Here is a 12,797-nt window from a genome sequence, read left to right on the forward strand (position 1 = left end):
CAGATTTGAATTCAGGAAAATGAGTATTCATGACTCCAGGCCTGGCACTCTGTCCACTGCACCACCTAGCTGCCTTGGTATCACTGCAAAATTTGTTCTTGTTCTACTGACTTCCCTCTGCATCAAGTGCTAGAAGTCTTCCAGTTTTCTCTGAAACTGTCCATTTCATCATATCTAATGGAATTCCGTTACACTCATATACCACAATCTGGTTAGTCATTCCCCAATAGAAAGACACTCTCTTAGTTTGAAAAGAGCTGTTATAAATACTTCTGTACATATTGATTCTTTTAGTCTTTCTTTGATTTCTTTGTGATATAGGCATAGTGGTGATGTAACAGGGTCCTTATTTTTATTTTGAAGAGATATTGAGAATATTGTAGAGCTGAAATAGGATCTGGGTGAGGTGTTGGAGGAGTGGTCCAGAGATTTCCCATCAGGCATTAATGGCTGCTTTGGGGCAGAAGCATAGAAGTAGGTAGAAGTAGGCATGTTCTTGCCATAACAGTCCAAGAAAACAGCTCCTGGCATCAGCTTTATCGTGTGGCCAAAGCTCCAAAGATGACGCCCCTCATCTGAAAGATGGAAGCACTAATAACAATGAGGAAGTACTAACGGTCCTAGGAGAGAGAGTTCTTGACCTCAACCTTTGGACAGGCAGTGCCAGAACCTCCCAGCTGACAAGATGGCAGCTGTGGAGGCACAACCCATGTGATTTTTTTTCATCCAAAGACAAGGTTTATTAGAACATCCATCATATTGGGCAGACCCTTAAGGAGTCTGAACATTAGTAAGCTATTGGCCAGATTTTAAGAATCCAAGCCAACCCATGTGATTTTAGAGGAGAACTCCTGAACTAATAGTGCACATGGCCTCCTAAAGACAGAACATTCACAAGGTAATAAAGCTATGAATTGGGGAGTAGAGGACAAGGACTTTGCGATCTGATATTATTCATGTTATTCAGCTGTCTGTCTAAGAGCTCCAAGTGTGTTTCTTTCCTAGAGTGATTATACGGATCTTTGTGGAGTAAAGGAGAGACTCATAGGAATATTAGATGACCACCCAGCTAGCAACCCTATTTCTTTCTTTTCCAAAGGGATCCAAACCACAAGGTGGCGCAATGTGTCTAGAGATCTTTGGGATCCTATGGAAAGTGGAGCTTACTGGAGTAGAAAGAAAATTGCATTGACTGTCCATGGCCATTACTTATTTATTCCATCAACAAATATTTTTGAAGTTTCTACTATGTACAAGACACTGTTGTAGGTTCTGGGAATACATAGACAAATGTAAAACAAGAAATCTATTTCCTACTATAGGAAAATGACCTGTACACAAATAAATCAATACTAAATCAATAAAAAGAAATATTGGGGAAAGAACTAATAATTGTGAGACAGGGAAAGACCTGGTATAAGAAATGGCAATTGTGTTGAGTCCAAAAGCTAGCTAGGGACTCAAGATGGAAAACATTGCAGGTATAGGGGGCGGCCTATATGAAGGCAGGAAGGTGGAAATGATAAGTAGACTAATTGGCCTGGAACACAAAGTATGAGGGGAACTAAAGTGAGATCAGTCTGGAAAGATAATCCAGAATTGGATTGTGAAGAGCTTTAAATGCCAAACATGGGAGTTTATCTGGCATTATTCTCAAGGAAACAGGAAGCCATTGAAGCTTGTTGAGCAAGGGAGTGAAATGGTCATAACTGTACTTTGTAAATATCAGTTTGGCAGCTCTGTGGAGGATAGAGAGAGAAGGGGAGAGATTACAGGAAGGGCAACCAATTAAGTTATTGCAATAGTCCAAGGGAGAGGTGAGTATGGCATGAACTAAAGTTTTATTACAGGTTCAGAACAATAGGGGAGAAGTTGAACTAATTATAAAAATTTTAATTTCTATATCATTTTCAGCCTCATGGTGAACTGCTTTCTTCAGAATGATTCTGTGAGGTGGGGAGTAGAAACATTATCCTCATTTTATTAATGAAGAAACTGAGGCTTATGTAAATGAAATGCCTTGGCTAAGGTTACATGCGGCTATTAAATGTGAGTATGGATCTCAACAGAGGCATCCTGACTCCAGAACACTTGCCACTAAGCCACACTGCCTGTATTACCTTCTCTCCAGAGCTTCTCAAGGCTGCCCTGAGTGCTGGACAGAGATGGGAGGAGAGTTGAAGGAAGGGTGATACCACCCTTTAGAAATGAAACTTGGGAACACCAGCTAGGAAACATTGTACTTTTAACTCACCTGGTTTACACTGGATAAGGAAGATTCTGATTTATATATTATGCTCCATAGTTGTATAATCTTTCTATTAAAGCTGTGTTAGGCAAATTCTTCATTTGTTAGCTCTTCTAATTTCAGAATCATCATGCTGTGGAAAAAAGAATACTGGATACAAAGTCCTAGATCTAACACTTTTCTGTATGTCCGTGTGCTAAATCATTTCATCTCTAAAGACTTTGGTTCTCTCATCTGTAAGACTGGATTAATAACGTTGTTAAGGTCAACATTATAGGACCATTGTAAAGAAAATGCTTTATAAAAAGCTATTATATTATGATTCCTTCTTTCAGATAGATGTCTGAATTACTACAGTAAATATTCAAATTGAGTTCTAAGTGAAAGGGAGAATCAGTCTCTAAAGAGTTAAAAACTTGTATAATATTTCTCGTTCAGATGAGGAGACTGAAGCAAACAGGGTTAAGAGACTTGCCTAGGATCACACAACTAGCAAGTATCTGGGGCTAGATTTGAATCAGAAGATAAGTCTTCCTGACTTCAGAAATCAGGCAAACCCTGTTTGCCTCTCTTTCATCATCTGTAAAATGAAATAGAGAAGAAAATGGCAAACCACTCCAGTATCTTTGTCAAGAAAACCCCAAATAGAGTCACAAAGAGTCAGATACGACTGAAACAACTGAACAACAAAAATTATTCTGACATCCATCTGAAAGGAGTACTCATAATATTAAGTTTCTACTAGAGGAATTCAAAAAGTACAGCCCACTAGTTAATCAAAGAGATCAAAGTCATCATATTGTATCACATGATACTCTATCAGAAAATATCCAGATGTAACAAGTGATTCTGTGAAAAGCTTGAAGTTTTCAGAAGAAGATAATGAAAGTAGAATGAGAAAACATTTCTGGTTAGCTTGACCACGTACTAAATGAATTTAATAATTTAGAAAATTGAGCTCAGAGAGGTTCTGGTCTTTGTCAAACTCACTGTTGTCCAGGTTTAAGGTTGTAGGATTTAAAGCCAGATGGGAGCCTCAGAAAATCTAATTCCCTTCCTCCTGTTTTATAAATGAGGAAACTGAGTTCAGAGAGAGCATGACTTGTCTAGAGTCATACAGGCAGCAAGTAACAGTAACAGAGTGAGGATTTAAACCTAAGTCCCCAGGCTCAAAATTCAGGTGTCTACCCACAGACTATGGTTTCCACAAGTTGATTCAGAAATTCTACTGATTCAATGATTTGACACAAGGAATTAGTACTCATTGAGGGACATTCCTATATATTTTAAACTCCTTGAGGGCAGTCATTTTTGCTTTTACATCCTCAGAACCTAGATCAGTACCTGCATAGTAGGAATTTAATAAATGCTTACTGGTTGATCAATTGAGAGACTGACCAAAGGGAACCCTGTCCATAGAGGATTTTCAGCACGCTCTGCCTTCTACCGGCTCACATGGAATCTCTGAATAAGAGCATATACAGGGATCTATGATTGTTTCTGGTCCACTGACTCCATGCCTCTTGAATGACTACTGAACCATAACTAGGGTGTGGAAATTAATAAATAAAACCACTAATCAGTCAAAGCAATTTTTTTTCTCTTCTTCTCTGCTGGGATCAAGGGAAAGCATGCTCTAAAGCTATGACTAGGCTAGAAAGAAAGCTCTCTGGCCCATCCCACCTAGACAAACATATGGCCTGTGAATTCATGATGCTACCATTCTTTGCCTGTTTGCTTCTGTTCTTTCCCATTTTTTAGGCAAACGAGTATTAGGAACATATATGACCTTGTAACATTTGAAATATCAGAGGACCACAGGGTTCCCTAAACTAGAATCCATGTCAGAGTTTTCTGACAGCCAAGTCTGGTGTCTGGTCCAGCTATGAATGAACACAGAGACCAGCAAGGGAGAGATTCACCCCAGTGACTATGTTGCATCTACAAATGAACTTGGAGGACAAATGCTGAAGCCTATTTTCCCCCAGGATCACGATGGTAGAGAGGAAAATATGTCCCTTCTGGTTGAGAAAATTGCTTTGTAACTTCTGTTCTTGTTATATTTTCTCAGTAAATATCCCTTTGAAAAGTTAATTGATGTTAATATGTTCTGTGATATGGGAGTGCTAATAATTGGAGAACACACCAGAACAGAGTCTCAGACTGATAGTATTTGAAAGATACCCTCAATTCCTCAGGCTTACGCTTAGAACCCTAAAGGGGAAGCAAAGTTGATCCAGTTGCCCTCCAAAGGACCCAGATTGTCAGTGGGAAAGGGAGTTGGGATAAGTACCTCTGGTTTCCATATAAAGGCTAAAAACGATTGATTGGTTAGTTCCTAATTAAATGCCCTCAGCTCATAATTTCTTTATCCCAGGTTTCCTGAAGTTTTGTGTAATCTTCTTTTCTGGGTTCTCTCTACAGGAATGGAAAAACAGAATTGTCAAAATTCTTCATGAAATCTCACAATATTTTGATATTTCAGGCATCCTTACAGAATATGAAGGTCCAATGTCACCATTTTAGGCCACCACATTAATATTCAAATAGTAAAGGACTTGCTGCCCTTATGATGCCTATTACAAAAGAGAAAGGAAGAGGTTACTTGCACTCCTCAATTTCTATTCTGCTTTCCTCCTGGAAAGGAAACCTTTGTTAAGCCATTTCATCACCTGTGGAAGCAGATATTCTGCAGCATTGGACTTGCCACCAATCATTCATTTATTAATAGTCCTGACACTGATTAACTGGACCCACAGGCGGTTAAGGGATTTAACCATTCCTTGTTTAGGTACTATTCCTTGTTCTGTACTTAATCATGTAGTTTGGAGTAAGTTCAATCACGGAGAGCCTCGCCTCTAAATAAATGCCTTTTACCATACTCGTTGGCTCTTTAACAAAATTATCCTAGTGATGATTCTAATTACGATATATTATATTATAGCTCACAAGTCTAGTGTTTCACCAAAAGGGGGAAAACTACATATACAATTTAATCAGGTATAGGATTAGTAATTTATATCTATATACATAAGAATGGCTAAATATTTTTTAAAAACCTTTAGAAGCAAGGATTAACAGAATTTAAAAGATTCAGCAACAACTTATAATTGTGGTTGCAATGATCTGGGAAAATAATATTTAAGCCTAATCAGAACAGAGAGTTTCTTCACAAAACCAAATCAAGCACTGAACATTTGACTTGTCACTGCCTAATCAAATGACCAAGCATCTTATCAATAATCCCTCTTTTTGAGACAGAAGCTTCTCTTAGCACTAGCCTATTCCTACTGCATAATATGCATTAAGTATGCACTCTTAAATGTTCTTTCTGGTGTCAATGATCTGGTCCTGAACTGTTATTATAAACTCTTCCATTTCCACAAACAAATTCATAACCCAGTTATTTACTTGATGTTTCTTTATCAATATAGAGTTAGCTGGGGGTTGGAGACAATATGGCAGAGTGACAGGAAGCAATGTGGTGAGTTGCTGTCCTTAAGCTCCTCCAGACAAATTGAGAAAATGCAGTGAGAGTGAATGCTGATGGGGAAATCCAGAAAAAGTCACAGTGAGTCCTTTGTCCAGCCAAGATCAGCAGATAGACAGGGAGGTCTGCAGATAATGGGAACAGGTCAGGCCAGGAACACCCTTCAAAGCACTCTAGTGCCCAGGGAGAAGCTATGCACCAGGGCAAGAGGAGGTCTCAGACCCAGACTAGGCCACCTCCAGACCCATACTGGGGCACTGCAATGAAAGCAGGCACAAACTATCATCTTTGTCACCCATTACCCTGTTCTGGGTCCCAGATCCAGGGAAGACTGAGAAGAGAACCTGTGCAGGAGAGTAACATTCTAGACTAAGAGGCCCTGGGCTATGTATGGAGAAAGGAGGAAGATCAAAAGCCATCAGCAACACCAGCATCGTGGCTCAGTACCCAGGCACAGAGTAGGGTCTCATTTTCAGCATCTCATTCAGCCTGCAAAGGAATAATCAGGGCAAGGATCCCAGACCAAAGGGCAACCAACCACTCTAAGATACCAGAGCTTTACAGCTGGCTTATAGGAGTAGAGTCCAGCAGAAATCTACTCTTGCACAAACCCAAATCCAGGTCAAGAACTTGAAAAGATTAGGAGGAGATGGAGGAGGAGGAGATGGGGCAATCTTAGTTTGCTTTGGCCCCATCCACTGTGGGAGCACTGAAAGCTTCCAGATTCCTAGTATGTCCCTGAGATCCTGGAATAGCACAACACTCAATAGGCAAGAAACAAACAGTAGGATCAGCCCAGACCTTCCCTCGAGAAGTGTGACAGAGCACAGTCCTAACATCAAGTCCAAAGTGAAGAAGTAGGCTGGAAGGATAGGCAAATAAATAAATTTTTAAAAAAAACTTTACCATAATTAGCTATTATGGTGGCAGGATGCTTGAGACAAACACAGAAGAGACTCCAAAACATCTACAAGCAATGCTTCAGAGAAAAAGACAGCTCAGGCAGAAACTCCACTAGAATTCTTGGAAGAGATAGAGCAAGAGTTTTAAGATATTTTTTTATAAATGGAATGAGAGCACTTAAGGAAAAAATTGGAAAAGAAATGAGAGTTATGGAAGAAAGAATTGGAAAGGGAATTAACAGCTTAGCACAAGAATATAAAACTTTACTGAGTAAGCAAACTCCCTAAAAATTTGAATGGACCAAATAGAAGCCAAAGACTTCATGAGGTAAGAAGAAAAATTAAAACAAAGTCAAAAGGCTGAAAAAAAAATAGAAGAAAATGTAAGACATCTCATAGCAAATACAACTGACCTGTAAAACAAATTGAGGAGAAAAAAAGTTAAGAATCATTGAATTATCTGAATGTCATGACCCACCCCCAATAAAAAGCTAGACATCATATTTCAAGAAATCATAAAAGAAAATTGTCCAGATCTCTTAAACTCAGAGGGTAAGGTAAAAATAAAGAGAATCTAGTAGTCAACTCCTGGAAGAAACCACAACATATAAATTCCCAGGAACATCATAGTAGAAATCTAGAGCTCCCAGGTCAAAGAAGGAATAAAACAAGCAGCCAGAAAGAAAGAATTCAAATATCAGGAAGTCATAGTCAAGATCACATATGACTTAGCAGCCATCACTATAAAGGAGCTGAAACTTGGAAAATATATGCCAGATGGTAAGGGGATGTGGGCTGGCAGCCAAGAATAACCTACCCAGCAACCTAAATAAAATATTATTGGGGGACAGTTAATGAAACAGAGGACTTTTAAGCATTCCTGATGAAAATAACAAAGCCATGGAGAAAATTTGAAGTTCAAATACAGGAGTGAAGAGAAACATAAAAAGGTAAACATAAATGAACAATGAAAAAGAACTAAACAAGGATACACTGCCTACTTTTAATATGAGGAGACAATATGTCCCCACCTGAACCATATCATGATCAAGGTTTATTAAGAGAGTCCAGTTAGATAAAGCCTGAGAGTGCATGGAAAGAAAAAAGGAGAGGAATGAGGGGGAGGGAACGGCAAAAGGAAAAGGAAGATTAGGGGAAATTATCTCACGCAATCAGTGTGCACAAGTAGATATCTATACAAAGAAGAAGTGGCTGTAGAGAAGTGGCTGACACTTGTACCTCACTCATCTGAACTGGTAAAAGGAAAGAATACACACATGTACACAGTTGGATATATTTCACTCAATAGGGAAATAGGAGAGAAAGAGGAGAAGGGGGGGGGATTGGAGCAAGAGTAGATTAAGGGAGGATTTAGTCTAGCAAAACAAATTCTAAGGATATGCAAAATATTTATAGCTCTTTTTGAGGTGGCAAACAATGGGAATCTGTGGACATGCCCGTAAATTTGGGAATGAATGAACAAGTTACGGTATATATACACATGTTAGAATACTGTTATGCTGAACTCTTATCAGCATGACCAACCAGAATTCTGGAGGATTAATGATGAACTATGTTACCCATGTCCTGATAGAGAGGTGAAGAGCACAGAATGCAAAATGTGACAATTTTTTTTTAGGATATGGCCAATATGGACATTTGTTTTGATTGATTGATTGATATATGTTGGTAATGTGTTTTGTCCTTCTTGAATTCTTAGTTAAAGAAGAAATTAATAATTATCTGTTAGAGGGGTAGGAGGATGAGAAGGTAGATCTTGTCTAAGTAAAACAGTTTTTTTAAAAGAAAACTTGAGATCTCTGATCAACACAATCACCAACCATAATTCCTTAGGACTGATGGTAAAATATGTCACCCAACTCCTGAGAAAAAGGTAGTAGACTCAGAGGGCAGACTGAGACATGTTTTTTAGACATGGCCAATGTGAAAATTTGTTTTGCTTGACTATAGATATTTGTAATAAGGGTTTTATTTTTCTTGTTTTCTCAGTGAAGGAGGGGTTAGGGAACATGAAAGGGAAGTGGGAGAAAGAAAAGGCTCATCTTTGTTTCAAAATAAATTAAAATTTAATTTAAAAATAAAAAGAGTAAGCTGAAATTCAGGCTCCATGTGGGGCCTTATGATTTTATTCTTGGATAATAGCTATTTCACAAGATCTATTTGGAAGTAAACAAGTTTCTTTTACATTTGAGAAGCTCAATGACATGTATGTTATTAGCCCTTGCTATTACTCAGTGAAAGGAGGTCTACTTACTCCAAAATCTTCTGGTAAATTTTTGGCATATTTATCATGAAATCAAAGAATGTCTGAGTCTTCCTCCTCCTTTTGGTAAAGAAATGTTGGCTGTTTTATAGCTGCCTTAGGGTAATGGGCCCCATGTTTTCTTGTAAGAGATTTTAAGACACTTTCTAAGTATGTTATGGTTCATTTCACAGTTCCAAAACCATATATTAAGAATGGTGTTATATGGACCTGGGTTCAGTGACCCTGGGCAAGTCACTTAACCCCCATTGCCTCCAAAAAAATAAACCTAAAAAAAAAAGGAATGGTATCATATAGGTGTTAATTACTTCTTAAAATGTCCTTTCCATTCAACTTTGATTCTAGGATGCTGATAAATTTCTTAACATAATCAGTATCAACCTCCATAATATGTCTTGCCTAGAGCAGGCTAAGGTGCTTGTAGGTATCACCTTTATAATGCATAGCATGATATCTGCTACTTAATAGACACATAAATTCTTGTAGATTGATTGACTGATTAATCTACTGGTTCATTGGGATTTCTGGATTCAAGCTTGAAGCCTTCAGTTTCTGTCTTTCTTTGGTGTGTGTAAAATCTGAACAACATTTTGACATCATTGGAGAAAGATTCCATGCGACAAAGGAGTTGTTGAATGTATTATATCATGGAGTCATATAGCTTGATGGCATCCATTTGTATAAAATGATTAATAAGACATTTTTATTTGATTCTCTGTTTTATTTGAAAGCCACATTTGGTTCTATTAAGGAGAGATAATAATAAATTTAAGGTTAGGCAAAACCATAATGAACTTAAACTGTCTCTTGAAAATTCCACACTTCAATACACTTGTTTTTTATATTATGTTGGCAGTGTATTTTAAGAAAGATTTTTGTGAACATCAAACACTAACATCTTCACTATGCAAGAGTTTATTTTATGTATTTTAATTAAAGGAATAAGTTACAAAACTGAATCAAAGACTTTATAATAAATAACAAGGGCGTTATAAATATTATAGTGTTTTTGGGGTGGCTTGTTCAATAATTACTCGATCAATAAAAAAAGATGCTCTTTATACTCTCTGGGATTTTTTTTTTGCTTTTTGGTGAGGCAATTGGGGTTAAGTGACTTGCCCAGGGTCATACAGCTAGTAAGTGTCAAGTTTCTGAGGCCAGATTTGAACTCAGGTCCTCCTGACTCAAAAGCTAGAGCTCTATCCACCACACCACCTAGCTGCCCCTAACCCTGGGACATTTTAGCACACACTTTTTGCTCTTTGTTTTCCTTTAAGTGTTTATGGATTTTTCTTTTTAGTGATACAATCTGTGAATACCATCTACAAAGTGCACAATATTTAACTGGTCTATATTTGCAAAAATCACCAGTAAGATATATGTGATGCCTCCTGATTAAAAAAAAAAGTGGGATCAGGTTTGTGATTCATAAAAATTGGGGACGTGCTTTGTTAGTAATTTATGCAGCACTGTGAAGTATTTGAATTGAATCAATAATTGTGGTTCTTATCTGGACTCTCCACTTTCCACTTCTGCAGAGGAAAAGGCAACTATCCTCTTTGGCAGAGAAGCTAGAAATTTCGGTCCCCTCCATTGATGTAATTATCTGGTCGTTCATTCATCTTACAAATGGAATGAAAGCTTTCTGTTTCTCATTAAAGCCAAACTCCATCTTCATTGCGTGGGATTTCTTGTGATCATAGATGGACAGAAATTTTCCTCATTTTTTTCTTTTAGTCTCTCTCTCTCTCTCTCTCTCTCTCTCTCTCTCTCTCTCTCTCTCTCTCTCTCTCTCTCTCTTTCTCTCTCTCTCTATTTCATTGTTTCTCAAAACTCTGTATTAAATATTTTGATGATGTTGAAAGTTTTGTTTTACTCTTTGAACTACTCTGATGCCTTGTGTTACCTTAATATTTTATGTAGTTGCTGATGGAAGTAAACTAGAATTGTAGATATGCTTTTCACCTGAATTCCTTTCTGCATAGATATTTCTTTGTTGTTGCTTTTAATTGGGCAATATACCATTTAAGTTTTCTATTGCTTGGTTCAGCTACACATTGATGTAATTTTCCAGTGCCTTTCTGTAGATTTTCAATAGCTTTCTTGGATCCCTTCTGCCACGTTTATGTTTGCTGTCTGTCCTTAAGGGGTTTTCTTTCATAATTCCTCTTTGCTTCCTATGGTTCTTACTATAACAACAGCTAGCAGGTATATTGCTGTGTGAAGGTCTTGAAATGTATTTACACTTTTTAAAAATACTGTGGAGAATACATTCATTCATTGAGGACAGTTATAGCAGATACTAGCTTTGCTAAATTACTTTACTTCAGAATAATTGGTCTGCTAATTGGACTCATACCATCAAACTTGAAAGAACTTTTTAGAAGTCCATAAAAAGTATTCCCATCTCCTTTTCAGAATCATTTCAAATACTTCAGATACATTCAGATATTTCAATGTTTTTTGTCATCTATTTTACTATTAATTATAATTTTTGGAATTTGCATTAAGCAAATATTTTCAATGGTAGTAGCTCACCAATTTCATCTCTTGTTTGGTTTAACCTTGGCTTAGAGTTGAAGTCATTTCTTATGATTGTCCTTCTCTGCTCAGCAATACATTATTACCATATTCCATTACATAATCATCACTCCCACATAATCATTGCACCCTGTTTTTTCAGTCCAAAAAATTAGCTTATAACCTTTCATCATGTAATCATCGCATGGTATAATTGTTTGTCACACAACTTAAAAGGCAGACAGAGCAGCAATGTATTCACCAGTGGCATATGGATATGCAGTTATCTCTCACTCATTGTGAGCCATGAGCCTAGAATTCTCCACACACAAACGTTGTCAGTATGTTTCCAAAAGCCGACTTGTGTGGTTTGTTTAGAGTGCTGCAGTACTAACAGTATTATCACTCAACCCAAGGAAGAGCCATGGGCACAAGGGAACAAGCAGGCAGGTGAAGCTGCCATGAGTAAGCCACATAATATGGTAAAACTTGTATCTTCCTGAGCTAGCCAAACTGTACAGTTCATCTGCCAGTGATACAATTTGGTAATAAATGATTTAAAAGTAATATCAGCACAAATTGTTTAAGCTTCACATACCTTTTTGCAAAAATTGGCATAAAATCAGCAATGACTATGCAGTGAAATCCAGCATGTGATTTGAAGCTGAGAATACCATTGACCAAAAGCATTACCAAGACTTTCCCTGTAACTGATTAGATGTGTTTTCAATTTTTTTTATAAAGAATTGCTGGCACATAAAGGATTTTTGTCTTTTTTCATTTCACATGAATTCATGGTTTGCCTACTTTAATGGTCAGCACCTAACTTTTCTGTTGTTGTTTTTTTCTTTGTTACACCTGTAACACTAGGTATTGCTGTGGATCATGAGGATCTGTACTTCTTCATTTTCCCCTCTTTTGGTTAATAGGGAAGGAGTTCAGCTACCAGGACCTTCACTAATGCCCTCAGTGGCATGATGCTCAGAGAGTTTCAAGGAAAAGCTAAGTGAGTCCAGAGTTTGAGTTTTAGAGTTCTGCTTGGGAGAATTATAAAATCATTCATAAAACTAAACTGTGACTCAATAGTCCGTAGTAGGTTCTTTTAACCTCTCATGCTAGAATTATAAGGTTTTGTGTGGATAGTCTGTGAAGTACAAAACCCCTCAGGACCATTCCTCTATGAATAGTCTGATCCCAAGTAATGACATGCCTAGAACTAATAAGAATGAATTAATTTATAAAAAGAGAGAAGCAAGATTACAAAATAGCACCAACAATGGTAAAGAAATAGGACATAGTTGTCTTTTTTTAGCTTTGCCTACACATGCAGAAGGATGGAAGAGGGGAGGATAA

This window comes from Vombatus ursinus, unplaced genomic scaffold (assembly GCF_900497805.2).
Source record: "Vombatus ursinus unplaced genomic scaffold, bare-nosed wombat genome assembly UNPS02014833.1, whole genome shotgun sequence".
Classification (NCBI taxonomy): Eukaryota; Metazoa; Chordata; class Mammalia; order Diprotodontia; family Vombatidae; genus Vombatus; species Vombatus ursinus.